At 43.2% G+C, this 16,689-nt stretch overlaps 1 protein-coding gene across 3 annotated transcripts in view; it reads right to left on the reverse strand.

Annotated features, from left to right (window-relative positions):
* The window catches only part of BASP1 (brain abundant membrane attached signal protein 1), a 53,322-nt gene extending 36,723 nt beyond the window's left edge, over window positions 1–16,599 (reverse strand). Inside the window, exon 1 of one of the 3 annotated variants that reach the window (XM_073237646.1) lies at window positions 16,577–16,599. The gene's annotated coding sequence lies outside the window, so the exon portion shown is untranslated. Of the gene's footprint in view, window positions 1–15,457; window positions 15,666–16,012; window positions 16,149–16,576 lie in introns of those variants that run through there. The other 2 variants (XM_017653565.3, XM_037025202.2) reach the window with 2 other exon arrangements.
* Window positions 16,600–16,689: the final 90 nt, after the last annotated feature.

A 16,689-nucleotide genomic window follows, 5' to 3' on the forward strand; every position in this document is an offset into this window, starting at 1 on the left:
GCGGAATCCTCATTCAGAGATCGGACACAGCGGAATCTAAACCATCAACACCACTCATGCCCTGGGTGTCCTTACTGCAGCCACCCACAGCAGCTTTCCTGTATGCATTCCCCAATTGCAAGACCAAAATGACATCTTCACTAGCTAGTCACACCAGAGGGTTTTAAAAAAATAAAGGAAAGTATCATCTAGTAAAAGTGCTTGGAAATACACATCTAAAGACGTATCAGTCATCCAGTTACTCATTTGTGTCATAAAGTGCTGCCCAGCCATCGATACCATATCATTCCAGCTAAATTCACATTCCAAGTATATAACCTATCACCTTGGCCAAGGGTTCCAAGCAAAACTCAATGTTTGGTATGTGAGAACTCAGCAGACAACATGGTGAATTAGAGATGCTAAATATTGCGTGAGATTAAAAATAACCACGAAGAGCTAGAACTGCCCCTTCTAATTTACTACCCAATTGGAATCAGTGACTTGACCCTATGGACCAAGGGCCATGCTCGCCCTTTGCCTGAGAGCTAACTCATTTTGGTCCATAGGTGAGTGGCATTCTGTATGTCAGGGAGGAGGGGGTGTTTGGAAGAGGGGAACTAAGGGAGTCACACCCCAAAGAATGCCACTGGCTATTTCATAAACTGTATTCATTTACAATGAGAACATGTTAAAGCAGGTATTGATTTAATATTAAAAATAGCAAGTGTTTATGTTATAAATATCACGCAGATGGTACAGGAATGTCTTATATCCCAACTCATCTCACAGATGTAAACAATACAGAGACCCTTCAATCACCTCAACTATAACTACACTTTCAACAGATCAAGAAGAAATCCATTAAAATCACAATTTTGCAAATAAAATATCAGTATCTAGAACTGATTTAGGATGAATAAACTGTAATGCCAGAATAGTCGTTTACTGGAACCTTGCATTATTTTTTAATTACAGGTTCCTTTAGAAATCAGTTTGATATCATCGTAAAAAACTACACTTTTTTTTATTTAGTAGGTCCATCGATAAGAATGGGCTTTAGAAAACTAGCTATGTACCTGTAAGAGATGTAAATACGAGAATATTTACGTCTAATGATCTTCATTCAAACTAAGCCCATAGTTGAATGCTGACCATCAAGGAATACATGGAAACACAGTGGGGGAGGGGGCGGTAAATCATACATGTTGTTTTTATTGTATTCCTCCACACCTCCCACCCCACACTCCCTGACCTCCACGCCCTAAAAACAGTGATGTTTGCTGAAGACTCATTACAAGCTGGATCCTGGATGTGAATGTACAGCAAAAGGCAACATTCTGGAATATGCCTTATTTGTATACCATGATATCAAATGGCCATGAAACATGCCCTTCTGTGCATTCAGCCCTTTACTGGACCACAGGTTCTATTCTAGAAACTGATATCCAAGAGGAACGAACCAAGGTCCTGGTCTGGAGGATCTCACAATTCAGAGTAAGTGATCATGGCACAAAACCAGGGCTAAATTCAGTTTTACTAGGTTAGGTTTATTATCAACTCATGTGTAAAGATTTAAAACCACATGATCATCTGGGAGCCTAATATACCTGACTTAACAAAGGCTGTTACAAAAATACACTGGTTAAGTTGCTCAATAATGACCGATCCAGAGCAGACCCATGTTCAGTGACCTGGAGGAAGGCATGAGGAATGTAACTGGAATTGGCCCCAGCTTTCACTCTGTGGCTTATCTCTGAAAAGATCCAACAGTGTAACACTATTTGTCTCTCACAAATAATACACTATTTCATTCTTCCTTGGAGATTCTACCTTGGGAGGAAGCTTAGATGCTCGAGCCATTAGTGCTAATTACTTGTAATGTCTCAGGGCTGTAGAACCATTACCAGTAGGGTTACTGCCTGGAAACAGAATAATTAAGCTAATTGGAGTTCATCAGATATTCATCTTCATAGTAAGTACAACTGAGGTGAAATGTAGTGTCCATAAATGTAAGTCATTTCAGTGGCCAAAGGTGGCTTTCAGAAGGTGTATGCCCTCCCTGAGTAGAATGTACAGCAGGCACTTTGACAGGGCACAAATACCTAGAGGTTGGCATGTACCAACACTGTAGTAAAGCACTGTTATGGGTCAATGAAACCAACACATCCCTGCCTCCAGTGCCTTTTTGTCTAGAGAAGCAGAGACATAATCACAACAGTTTTTAGGAATACAGAGACAATAATGCCAAGTGCTATGCGACACATGGGGACAGTCAGGAAAGGAGACTCTGAGAAAGTGACATTGAAGCTAAGGAATACCTGGACAGTGGGAAAAAGAATATTCTGGGCAAAAGGAACTGTAGGAAAGCTTGGAGAACTGGGAGAACAGAGGGTGGGGGAGAATAAGGATAAAAAGAGTTGAACAGGGAAACAGCAGTTGAATGTGGAGGAACTTGCGGAGCCCAAAGGATTTCATTACTTTATTTTAAGGGTATCAGAGTCATGATATGAAGCCTTAGGCAGAGGAATGCCAGACTTCGGTTTAGAAGCATTTTAGGGCAGTAATCAAGGAGAGGGATAGAAACCTCGACCAGGTTCATGGCTTAGAGCAGAGGGAAATAGACACATGTGAGACACAGTTACAAGGCAGACTTCAAAGCTTTTTTTAGTATGAAGAGCCCACTCTCCCAGAACGAATGGAAGAAGGTGCTTGATCAAAAAGTGAGCACAAAAAGACCACGGACACTGGCTTGAAAATAGATGTGGCATGAATTAAAGAGTCAAAATAAAAATGCTATAGGGACTCATATCACATTTTAAGCAGAAAATTTGCCCATGAAATATTTGATAGACAGTATTAAACAGTAGTAACTTTCAGTTATTTTAGGGCTAGTGGTTTATCTGGTGTAGTAAAATTGAACTGTTATGTTCACTTTCACTGTGGATTAATGAGATATTTTTATAGTCATAGTTAATATGACTCGACCTGAAATTTGAAACAAAACTGACAATGTCTGAAATCACTTAAGAGGGCATCCTCAAAAGTTGTGAACTTGTTTTTTTTAAAAAAGCCTCCCAAAAGTGTACAGAATAAACATATACCCATATCCACATTTATTGAGAATGTCCCTCAAAAAATCCCTTAAGTATCACTACTTGTTTTATTGCTTGGAAAGGCCCCAAAATCCATTAGCCTTGATTTATTTCAGTCATCCAGGCCTTCCCATGATTTCTAGCACTTCTTACTTTCACTTCCCTAGTGTCCCACTATATTGAAAACTTTCCACCCAAACTCTGGCCACTCTTACCATGCTTCTTTTATTAGAGCCCATCTTCTGGTGTCTTCAACCTCACGTCTCCATCCAAAACAACCTGGTCCAATGCAAAGAGTCTGCATGGTGAACCCTATGCCTTCTATGGTGGCCCCTGCCACTGACGCTAGAACATGCCTGTGCATCTGGCCGACTCCTCTGTCTACAGTAAGGTCTCTCTACAATTGCCACTACTGGTATGAGATTTAAAACGGGCTTTCCCAGAGTAACTAATGCACTCAAGACTAGCTAGTTCTTTACACCATGTGCACTAAATCCTTCTCTTTTCCTGTATTCAAGCTTGTGTAATATCTGGGTATATGGAAAACCAAACGGAAAGCCTCCAGGCAAAGGGACAACAGAGTATTAGTACATGGTAACAGAGTGCTAGAGTGAAAAATGGCTTCACCAAGTGTTAATGCCTATTATTGGTAGTGACTACCTAGAACATCATGTTGAGAAGGATCCTGGGGCCTCTTCCATGTACCCATGTCACCACGAGCACAAGAGAGGGAAGGGCACCTGCATAAGCCCTGAACAATGGAGCCACATTCACATTATTTTGAAGCCCATGCCAGGCTTTACCTTTTCCAGTAATGTGAATCTTGGGGAAAATAACTTCTCTGTATCTCCTATGTCAAATGAGACACTTATGCTTGCCCCACATGGATGTCTAAGGATTACACTAGGGGCCCAAATGTTGTTATTTCCACGCTCTTCTTGACAACAGGGACAAATGAGGCAATTTTGCACAGGATTCTTCACTGTAAACTACCTTTCCTATTATGAAACATGAATTGTTATGGGCTTTTTGTATCCGCACCCCCCAGATTCATATTGAATGCCTAACCTCCAGTACCTCGAAATGTGACCATATTTGGAAATAGGGCTTTTAAAAAGCAATGATTAAGTTACAATGAGGCCATCAGGGTGGGTATTAAACCAATAGGATGGGTGTCCTTATAAAGAGATTCGCACATACTGGAAGAGATGCCAGGGGTATGAGCACACAGCTACAAGACCCTGTGAGGACACTGCAAGTTAGGTGGCCATCTGCAAGCCAAGGACAGACACCTCAGAAGAAACCAAACCTGACAACAGCTTGATTTTAGAGTTGTAGCCCCCACAAATGTCTGCTGTTTAAGTCACCCAGTCTGTGGTCCTTGGTATGGCAGGCCTAGCCCACCAGGACAGGAACAAAGCACTGGAGCCTCCTTCTACTTCTACTACTTCAAGGTCATCTGGCCACTCTCTCCTGGCCTTCCCTTCTTCCTCTCGCATTTTATCCTCCTTTCCTCCCCTGCAAACAGCGAGAGCAGAGGGGTTCAGAATCGAGATCACTGGCTGTTGGCCTGGAACAATAAAGTTTTGCTTACTATATTGTACTTACCAGAAATCCTGCCGCACAAGGGGAATCTGGACACTCCTAGAAACAGAAAGGAATGGTGTTCCCCTCTTTCCATCCAGAAACAAGGCTGCAAAATTACCATCCTGAAACTTCCCTCAAGTACAGCCATTTCCTCCTTCTCAGAAGGGTTTTATCAGCTCAATGTTTAACAAGAAATGCTGTTGCTCACAAATGCCTCTCCCTCTCTCAAGATTGGACTGTTTAATTAGGTAGGGCGGCAGTTCATTGTGTTATCAGAATCAGATTTAAATGGAAGTGTGTCCCCAGCCAATTAAGCTTCACACTAAGGACAGTTCTAAAACATTTGTTCTAGCAGTCAGATATTTTCTCTACCAGGTAAACTATGCAAACAATTGCTAACGTGTCAGGGCCTGCTAGCTGGCCACATTCTGTGCTGCTAATATGAACAACTATCTAAATACCCTAAGAGTTTGAACTGGGTTTGGTAGATATATTTCACCCATTTATACCCTTTTCTAACAGGCATGATGCCCAACTCAAGGCTGGCTTGAGTTTTTTTTTCACTCAACTTAGAAACAGCAGCAACATTTTTTGCAGTATTACATCATTCTGGACTTCTTTGCCCTTTATCTGAGATTCTTGGCTACCTCACCACAGAAATGACAAAGGATCCCTCCTTCGGTAGCATCCCCAGGCAACAGGGGCCAATACAGCAAAGTGCCCCCAAGTACCAGCTCTTGGTGTAAAGAAAATGAGGACATTGTCCTGATTTGCCACAAGCTCCCTCCAACCACTTCTACTCCCCTTCACCTTCTTGTGTTTGTTGCTGGAAGCAAGGATACAGTCCAAGAATGTGTTACTATTGACAGCATTACAGTTTAGAATGGAAAAAGTGATATGTTTATAAGAAGGAAGCGCCAGTTAACATAGTTCTTTGGGTGAGAGGGAGAGATGTAAGGCCTTTGACTTTTAAATTCACTCTTTTAAACATTTACTTTTTGTTACATTCTCCACATTCAGAGTTAGTAGTAAACTAAACCTAGTATCTTAGAAATATTAATAGAACTCCTTTGCCATCAAGAGCTTATCCATTTGAAACCACAACTCTTACCTTAGTGAAATCATGTGTTATAATTCCACTGAGTAGGTCCTTCTCTCTGCATTGAGGCAGAAGTCTCCTAAGGCAACCACCCACCCAAGACTTTCCTATAGATGAAATCAAAGCTAAGCTCTCTGGACAGTGAAAACACAACCAGTTAGGATTGAAAGGGTGGAGGGTGGAGTGAGGTATGAATGCTTTTGTCTCTTAGAGCAATAAAACCTTCGAGGAGACTCTTCACTAGTCAACATTGGCTTGGATGGGGGAGAAGAGTAGCATTCAGATGTGAGTCACATACAGAAAAACATACTGGAAAATCATTATCAATCTTGTATTAACAACCTTCCGGAGAACGGCGCTACAAACACTTGTTACTATTTGACCAAAAACCACACACTGAAAGTTCTCGAACTACATTTCTAAAGTCCAGTTGGGTGAGCCCTGGGAATTCAAAACTTGTGGTCTCAACAAAAGATCACCAGGGCTACTGAGGAAACCCTAGTGCCATATAAACCTCCTGTAAATAAGGTGGTATTCACTGAGGTTGGGTGATCATGGAAGCCCCAGGAGCTATTGTCACCACCAACTGTTAACTGAGACTCTTTGTTTTTTCTTTGGAAAATGAGTCATTCAGAGAAGATTTCAAAACACCTTATTTTAATCATATTAATGTCTTAGTAAATACCCATGGGGTCGTATAACCACACCTTGCCTTCCTGATGAAATATAAGACAGAGAGGAGGGGACAAAGTCATCTCAAAACTCCCCACCTGTAAATCACTGATTTCTCTAGATTTTCCTTTTCCGCAACCGTCTTAAAAATGCCTAAGGCAAATACAGATGCTGTTATCCTATACTGAAACAGCTGAGAACATCTGTAAAGGTCAAAGCCAGCAAATATTCCTACAGTTTCCAAGACGAGCTCAGAGAAGCTTAAGACAGTACTCTAGGATGTCCCGACAATTCTACAGACCTTTCTTCTGTATATCCTCAGCAAATTGGGATCTTCTCACCGTTACTACATGGTTGCTAGGGTGTATTTCCCCAATTAGATCTTGTTACTATTTAACTTGGCTATTGTATTAGTCTACGTGGTAACGGTGTTTTGAACAGCTGTCAACAGGTAAATGATGTGGGTCTTTTCAAAATCACTTTACCAAGCAATCCAGGAAATGCGTAAGTTAGAAAGTTCGACCAGGAAAAGCTGTTCTCTAACATCTATTTCTTCATAAACTTAAAAAAGAGGTCTTACTTGGGTTTATATATTTATATAATTTCTAAAGGAATATATCCATTTCTGAACCTGCAGTAAGTAAATGCATTCTAAAAACTGTGAAGTCACTTATTTATTGCAGGTTTCCTAGAAAAATGTAAACCTTCAAAGGTTATTCTCCATGTATTGAAATGTCTAAATAGACCATTTTAAGTATGAAATTAAACTGTATCTCATCTAAAACTAAACTTACCAGCCTCTCCACATGCAAATGCTGATAGAAGTTTACATTGTTAAGATCAGTTTCAAACACCTGAATATTCAGCTTTATAAAGTGTTTTGACCACTTAAGTATTTAAGTTCCATAACTTTAATGACTACTTCAGAAACTGACGGCTCTTTTAAATCCTCTAAATTGGTCCAAATACCATACGTTAACGATAACTCTAAAGAGAAAAGAATAAACCTTGTATTTTATGCAGCTCTCAAACTCATAAGCCAGACCCTAGTAATCGGCATAAAAGCTGCCGTCCATTCTTCTTCTAAAAGCTGCCGTCCATCCTTCTTCACCTCTACAAAACACCTCACACGCTGGATTTTCCAAAAGATCCCTGAGTATTTCTAGGACAAAATGCTAGACAAGGTTCCTCTTGTTCACCAAACCTCAAATTACTCTAAACCCAACAGGTTTTCTTCTCAAATGCGTACCCTCCGTATGCAGCACCCCACCCATGCACCACTTTCATGTTAGGAGGAAAACAAAGACAAGACAGTGAAATTTAGTTTTATGAGCAAAGTTGTTTCAATATCTGCCATAAATTCTTTGCCGTATACAGGAAACCACATGCCTATAATGTAAGAAGCAAAGAGAGGTAAGTTGAGGAGGGAAGGTGGCACATCAATGAAGTAGGCAGTAACTGGGGCTGGACACAAATTTGATCAAAAGGTAGAAGAGGTTCTTTCTGCAGGAACAGGGAGAGGGTTAGCAGGAAGGCACACACAGGATGAGGACTGCATTTTCAAAAAACAGTACCAGGGTAAAAGAACGCTAAGAATTTTTTTTTTAACTTGCAGACATTGAGTAAGAATTTGACTCATTAGACAAACGGGAGGGTCAGCAGGAATAAGGCTTTATTGGGAAATCACCCAGATTTCCTTCCACTCAGCTACTACCCAGCTCATGGGGCCTTGACTAAGCAACTAACTTTTCTAAGATCCTTTTGAGTTCCAAAATAGGTGTTTTTTAGTCAAAAATTTTCAAACCTTGTTATGATGACACAAATATTTTATGAAGGACAGAGGCTATATAGATAGTTAGGACAGGATTTAAAAGCAGCCGCTGACTTTCTGGAAATGAATCCTGTATGGAGGCAGAATAAAAATAGGTTATCAAATAAATTTAGGACTTGGTTTATTTCTTATCAGGCAACCCTAACTATGTTGCTGGAAGGGGGTCGACTAGTATCTCTGATTAGTATCTCCAAAACTGGAATTACAGGTAAGGCATTTGAGTGATGACTCCCACTTGTGAAGTGTAATAAAGAAAGTGAAGGGGCCAAACCAAATCCACATTCATCTCCAGGCCTTATGAAGAGCGCCATCATCATACTAAAAGAGGGACAACTTAGGGATATTAGCCATAATCACACTGACAAGAAGCACTTCTAACCTACAGATCAGTTTATGCATTTAACTGATTAAATATTTATTCTACACTGTACCTCTTCTATGATAATTTTTCATTGGGGAATTTAGCAAAACTCTCTCTAAATGAATACTGAAAATGATAATATGTTAGAAGGCTATCCACTTTATCCTCAACTGTCTATATTACATAAGACAAACTGTTGAGGATTATGGGAAGTTCAGTATAGTACTGGTACATAGAATAGGACCATCAGACATGGAGTCAAATTCTGTCACTTTTTATCAGCTCTAGGATCTTATGTACATTATTTGACTCCTTACTTTTTCATTTATTTACAGGTAAGATTCATCTTGGAATTTGAGGGGATAAAGTTCAGTTGAAGCACATGAAATACATCCAATTCCAACCCTTAACTATTCAGATTAATAAAAAATTTGTGATGAAGGAAATTTTTAAGAAGATACAATCACCATATCCAAAACCTCTCCTACTGTGAATACCTGAGAAATAAGTAAAACATAATTTCCTTTCTGAATCCGCAAGATTCAACACCCTGTTTAAAGAAATAGTTTAACCAAAATAAGAATGCTTTTACCTTCATTCAACAGCAAAAGCCAGTGTCCAGAAGGCCAAAAAGAAATCACTTGGGCAGATCCCTGAATTAAATGCCTCAAAGGTTCAAACTGATTCTGGGATTAATCTATTTTGGGATTATCTGAAATTCCAAAAAACTTACTTTTTGTTTCTAAAAGGCCACCAACTACAACCTCCAATTACAGTGGAGATAATTACCTCCAAGATTTTGCCAACGGGTACACCTTCACATTCAAGCATACAAGCCTCAGTTTTATCCGAGGCTGTGAGAAAGTGACTGGGTATAATATGTATGTCCTTAGAATTTAGATTGGTTGGGTTTATATCAATCTTAGAACTACTACTAAGATACTCCTCTCCAGTGCTAATGAATGCATCTTGATCTAGGACACAACAAAGTCAAGCGATTCCAAGAATGTGAATGAATTATACCTCAGTTCACCCAGTTGATTCCAGATCTCAACAAACATAATCAAAACAGGGAGTCTTTCTCTGAAGGTCTCTAAAGTTCCAAAGACTTCCACAACTTTTTTCCATTGTAATACCAATACAGTAAGAAGGCTAAGGTTGTACTAATCTATCCACTTTGGACTTCTAAAGGAGTACAAGTGTCCTCACAACATATTCAAGACACTATAGCTACACCTATAGGATTTTTCTAAACCAGACTTCAACATCCTACCAGCTCCTGTCCTAGGCACTACCATTGGCCTGTCTTGCAATGATGACCTCTTTGAAATGAGCATTTGAATAACTATGGATGTAGAGGATGAAGTAAAGAAAGCTGGTCTTCTCACCTCTTTATGGGGAATGTACATTATGAAGTACATAGAATATGTATAAGGCATTGTCCTAAGAGTTTGGCCATTTCAAAACCCAATAACTCTGTATGGTAACTCCCATTTTATAGATGAGGACTGAGGCACAGAGAAACTGAGCGACTTGCCAAAAGTCACATAGCTAATAAATGCCTAAAAAGAGATTCTTATTAACTCAATGAATTTGGCGCCAAAGTCCAACTTCACTACACCAAGCCCTCTAAATCATGATCTCCAAAGATCCTACTCCCTGAGAAATGTACAAACTACAGCTAAAATATGTATTTCAAAGAGTTCAAAAAGCGAACCAATGAAGCCTAGTCCTTCCTCCTTCATACAAAATGAACAACAAATCAGGTCAGAACAAGTTCATAAGATGTTTAAGTGATAAGGAGGAAATATTGTAAATGCTTTCTTCCCCACTGAACACCACCTTTTTTATTATCTTGAAATGTTCCATGTGCCCTGCATCCCTGTTGTGCTTACAGGTGATTGCCTTTTGTAAATCTCTAAAGCTTTCAGGAATTTATTCCTAGACTTCTAGGCCTGCTCCATGACAACCTTCTGTCGCCAATGGCCTCGACTAGTAAAAAAATCCTGCTTTCCCTGTCTTTGTTCAAAAACATCTACTGCCTTTGGGAAGCCTGACTATATTCCTTAAATCCTTTGGTGCAGAAGAAGACACACTATGAGCCTCTCTCTGTGTCCCATTTCATCCCATTTTAACTTCCAGAAGGAAAAGGAGAATGCTGCTTAACTCCACTACTTCTTAGGCCTGTGTCTTCTCAAAATTACCATTTAACTATCTCCCAGGAAGGATAATTCTGTATGATCACCTTTCACTCTTGATAAAAGTTCACTGGATGATTCTTCTCACATGACACCTACCTAGATTTCTATCTTAATTGTGGTGGAGGGAATGGTACTTAACAAAAGTCTTCCTTTGACAGGCTGGGAACTCCTGTGGTTTTAAGACTATCACTGTTTTCTCAAGAGAACTTAAATGCCATCTCTTGAGTCACATAAAGTAGCCATGGGAAAGTCAGTGAGGGTGACCATCCTGGCTTCATTCAATCCACTTTTGGGCAAATTCTTATATAATGATACATTGTGTCACAGAATTTAAAATAGGTATATATACATGAGGACAGTAGTTAGGAATTATATCTGAGCTTCTTTGGAATTGAAATATCCTATTTCTGACTGAACACACCAAAACCCTCAGGTCCTGATTAATCAGCATGGAAGAAAAATACAGCTCAATATACAGAAATTAATTAGTGACATCAATAACAATGGGTTGAAAATTCAGACTCAGATGTCACGGAGCCCCTATGGGCCAGCCACAGTATATATGCACTTTTTAGACATACATATGATCTTTATTATAGCCTAAAAAAGGAATCATTTTCCCAATTTTACAGCTGAATAAAGTGAGATTCAAAGAGGTTTGAAGTCATTTGCCCAAAGTAGCCTACTCAGCGCCTGGAGATTTTTCAAACCCAGTTTATTTCCACTATGCCCTAGGAAACCTCCCCAAAACACATCTAGGTTATTTTCTCCTTAAAAATAAAATTCTGATTGTCCCCACACTCAAAGTTATTTCCTGATATCCATCCACCATAATTAAGCCAAAGAATAAAAGTTCATGATGCATTTGAGTTATCCAAAGTCTTAAGAGACAGAATAAATGAAAAGGATCGGGTGAGCTGAGAAAATTTGATGACAAATTCTACAACCATTTTCCCCAAGAACTTCAACTTGTCTATATATTTGGCTTTTCCTCAGTAGTTACCTGGTTACCAGTTTACCAGCTAAAACAGTCATTAAGATGTTAATCTTTTGAAAGAGAGGGTATAAAATGAGTAGGTTAAAAATTACATGTAAGAAAGATAAAGGCCTACACAAATCAGAGCATTTCTTTGAACAGAATCAGACACTGAAGACAATTGCTTTTGATAAACAATAGTTGACAGGCCTTTTTAAATTACTTTCAAAAGAAAATTTTACAAAAGATCACACAGACAGAAAAATTTTATAAATCTTTTATTTAGTAAGCATTATTTATTACAGATTTTAAAGTTTGGTGGTGCTTCATGTGAATTTTCAAGCTTATAAATGAACAACTTAATTTAAGATGTTCCATGCCACTCATTTGTTTTAAGCGTACACTGAGAAATTAGAAAAGAGTTTCTTAGTACACTAGCTAGGTTCCCCCTTTTACAAACATATTTAGACAGAAGATTGATGATTTTCCAAAGACCAATGTCAAGCACTATAAAATATTTATCAACTGGTTTCATATCATTAATAAGATTTTATTTAATGCCATGTGCATATATGACCAAATCTCCCCCAAAATGCAAGTCATCATACTCCACTTATCTTGATCATGAAATAAAAATGGCTTTTAAGTTGTTTTCAATGTGAAGTTTTTTAAAAAAACACAAAAACTAAAACAGAACACAACTCATCTTAGATGATAAGATGGTTTGTTCTGATAAATCTGGGAAGATCATAAAGATGCCTGCCTCCAAGGATAAAGAGCCAAAGCCTTTAAAGATCCTGGATGTTCAAATTAGGATGGTCTGGCAGAAAAGAAGATTCTCTTCTGCATGCCACAGTAAAAACATGAGCAGCAGTTAAGAACAGACGTGCCTTGGTCGATACAGTCACTGTTGGCGCATTCTGTCAAAAGGCCCAATTAGCTCCTTTTCTCCACCTGCTAAGACTTGCCAAAAAAGCTAGCTGGAGAAAAGACTAAGGCCATTTTTTTAAATTCAATTAAAAAATTATCTTGCTCAAAAATCTGACTCATTGAACTTGGGGTATAGATAAATATACATATAGATATATGTATGTATATCTATATATATATATATATATATGCCACTAAATTTGGCCTATATTCCAACTTACCCTCTGCCTCAAAAACATAACCTAGAAGAAAAGGGAAAAAATATGTACAGCCTTCTAAACCACAATAAACACTCAATACTAAGGAATAGTGAGGGTACCAGGTGGCTACCCTACCAGGTATAGGTCCTAATATCCTCAACTAGGTCAATTATCAAGTTTTTATTAAAACAAATGAAAGAGATGATGTCCATTTCCCTGCCACGTGTCCTACCAGAATGTGCCAAGAATACTTAAGCATAAAATTCGTTTGAGCATAATGTACCATTAAAACTATAGTATTCAGCTCCAATTTCACACACACAGTTAAGTCTCCTTTTGGATGGTGGAACAAAGTAGCCCAAAAAGAAATCTAAAGGACCATAACCTGGATAATACATCACTGGAAAGAAAATCAGCCATCAGAGGTTTATGTACCATGGCTTCAACAGTATTACCAGAGGCGGAAAACACAATGTAACCTTAATCCACCATCTTCACCCGGCAGCAGCCCCCGCTGCCTTCTTCCTCCCCTATCAGTGAATTTCCATCTCCGCAGGGTTGACCTTTTGGGATTCCTAATGAAACAGTCAGGAATCAAGACAAAACAGACAGGGTTAGGATCCTGACAAGGTAACCATTTTCTCAGCTCTGTTTGGTAGGCCATCTTGTTCCTATAAATGCCAGAATGTCTTAATTTTTTCCAAGTAGTGACACTAGGAGCAATACCCACGGTCAGTTTTGAGACCAAGGCTTAATCAAATGACCAGCAGCAAAAACCTGTCAAACGGTTAATTGATGCAAATTAAGAGAGCCACCATTACTGCAGTGCAATATGTCACAGGAAACAGAACAATGGACAGTAGTAGAAAGAAAAACTGCTCGGTTATAAAAATATTTCATCCACAGCTTGCTCGCATTATCAAGGTTATTATCTAATTTCTCATCAATTGAAGTCACTTAAGAAGGCAAAAGATGAGAGATCGCCTAAAAAAGAAGCGCAAACACAGGGGGAAAAACTGTCATTTGCAACCCAGCCTTTCACGCAACATTTAGGGCAAACGCCTTTGTTCCTCGGGTTCGGAAGGGAGTGGGTGGGTGGGTGATGGAGAGATCAGATGGGGCTGCCGGGGGCCCTCCACACCCTGCTCTGGGGCGCATGCGCGAGGCCGAGACAAAGGAATAGGTGATTACAGACCGGATTCATTCATTTCTCCAGTAGTGTTTAGGATCTGTTAGCCAGGCTGTAATCCCGAAGAGGCTGATCCCAACCCCTACAGCAGGAAGGCCGCCTCGATATTAGTGTTTGATTTTAACCCCCCCCACACGTGCTAGCCTAGGCCTCTCGGGAGACCGAGGTGTGTCCACCCTGCTGAAGGTACTAAAAATGCACCCGTGTGAGCGGCACAATTTCAGCAGGATGGAAACGCACGGGCAAAGGCTGTCCACCGAGTTCGTTTTAAGGCGGAAATGTCTCTGGGGAAACAGATAAGGGGCGAGCCCAGCCAAGCGTTCGATGAATATTCATGAAAAGAATGCGGTTTGCAACCAAGCTGTGTGCCAGCGGATGCAGGGATTCTGCGATTTTTAGTTTTCGGAGCGGGGGTACGGGGCGTGGGGGAGAGGGAGGGAGGAGCAGGGACAGGAGCCCGGCGTCGGGTTTCAGCGTGAACGCTTCAGGCTAAACCTGCTGACCCCAACCCTGGCTCACGGCAGGGCTGGGCCGTAAGGGGCCGCGCGCCGTCAGGTTCAAGCTCACGCCCTCCCGCGGGGGCCGCGGTCTCGGAAGAAAAGACTTAAAAAAAATCATATAAATGCTGAGAGGCAGCCCACAGGTTAGAAGGCAATTCAGCCACGTCCAACGCTGGGATTTTGATCCGCTCAGATGTGATTCTGGAGGAACGTTATGTGAACTTCGTCTTCCTTGGTCACCCCGAGCCAAGATAAGGAGTCCCACGGGTCAAGGAAAGCCCGTTTGCTAAACCGAAAAGCCACCTCCTTCCGCACCAGATTCCCCTTCCTTCTCCTCTTACTCCCGCACCACCCCGCCCCCACCCTGCATCTCTGCTGCTGCGCCCCTCAGACCAGGCGCTTCCTTCCCAGCTGTGAATGGTCCCGGTGACACAGACACTCCCTTCTACCCCACAAAACCGTCTTCTCCTCGAGCATCTGGGGGGAGGGGGGTCGCCTTTGGCAATTTCCTCCTTAACTAGCTGCGTCCCCCCATACGTACCCCTCAACTCCGATGGACTCATCAACGCCCTCCACCCTCCCCACCCTGTGAGCTGAAGCCACCCGCCTCGGGGCTCCCCATCAGCCCAGGAACCCTAAATGCAACGAAGCCCGCATGGGGATACCACCAGTCCCACGCCGTCCAACCGGGCCCGCACCGCCCCTCGGCCCCCGGATGCGGCGCGGCGAGAGAACAAAGAGCCTCGGGGTGGGGCGGGCGCACTTGGGAACGGAGGTCCCCGAGCTGCGCGCCTCGGGTCCGCGGTGGCGGCGAGGCCACCGGGCGCGCCTCCTTACCGGCTCCGGGTGCTGCGCCGCCCCTGGAGAGCACGGTGCCGCCGAGGGCCCGGGTCGCTGGCGTCGTCCGGCCGGGTGCCTGGCCGCTGGCGGAGGCTCTCTGCCCAGCTCGACGGCGGAGCCCGGAGCGAGGAGCGAGCTGAAGCGCTGCCGCCGCCGCCGTCACCGCCGCCGCTACTGCCGCCGCCGCTGCAGCCGCTGCATTTCTCGCGCTCGCGCTCCCCCTCCCCTTCCTGCCCAGCGCCCTCCCCCGGCGCGTCCGCCCGCCCAGCCTCCTCCCGCCCGCCTCCTCCCCCCACCCCGGCGCCCCGCCCGGCTCCTCCCGGCTCCCCCACCGCCCTGCCCCTCCTTCCCGGCCGTCCCCCTTCCCACCTCCCCTCTCTGCCCTCCAACCCTGGGCCCCTCCGGCGTCTCTTCACGGGCCCTCCAGGCCGGCTTCCCGACTCCTTCCCCATTCCTATCTCCTCCCCGACCCCGTGCCTTTGCCCCCCCTCTGCCCCTTCTTTTATTTGGAACGGTTGCCTAAGAAGTGCTCAGGCGCTCGCGCAGACTTACGGGGCTGCCTGCGAGGTGATGAGTGACGCCCCCTGCCACCTGCTACCGTCTCAGCACCCAGTCCCGTCCTTTAAGCGACGTTCGGCTGAGCTTCCGATCCCCGGACAGGGAGGCTGGGGGTGACCAGGTGACTCCCCTCCGCCCATCAGGACCCGAGTCCGCGGGAGTGAGGGTGGCCTCGGATGGCAGGCACGTCTGGCCGACGCCCCAGCAGATGAGGCGCGCAGCGGGCGGCGCCCCGGCCGCTAAGGCTGCGGCTTTGGGCGAGGGCGACGGCCCAGGTGCTGCGGCCGAGCGCGCGGCGTCGCCCCTGCGAGGATGCGGGACTTGAGGGAGGAAGGAGGGAAGACACCAGACCGACAAACGGAGCCGTCGGGTTTTCGAGGTCGTGCTTAATGGAGGCAGCCCGTTGTCCGGAAGGCCGCTTGGCCAAGGCACCCGCACGTGCTGCTCCGGAGCGCACCGGTCAAACCCGCTGCCATCGGGGCGTGTGGGTGCGCCCGGGCGGCCGCCGCCTCAACACCGAGACACAAAATAATCACCAGAGTGAGGAGGTGTGCTCACCTTGCTTATCTGTGGGCAAGAAACAAATCCGAGAAAGTAACATAACAGGACACCGCTTCCAACGGTAGCTCTTTCCTTGAGACAAAAGCCGATTTTATCTCCCCGCAAAACCC

This window comes from Manis javanica, chromosome 1, assembly GCF_040802235.1.
Source record: "Manis javanica isolate MJ-LG chromosome 1, MJ_LKY, whole genome shotgun sequence".
In the NCBI taxonomy this organism is placed as follows: Eukaryota; Metazoa; Chordata; class Mammalia; order Pholidota; family Manidae; genus Manis; species Manis javanica.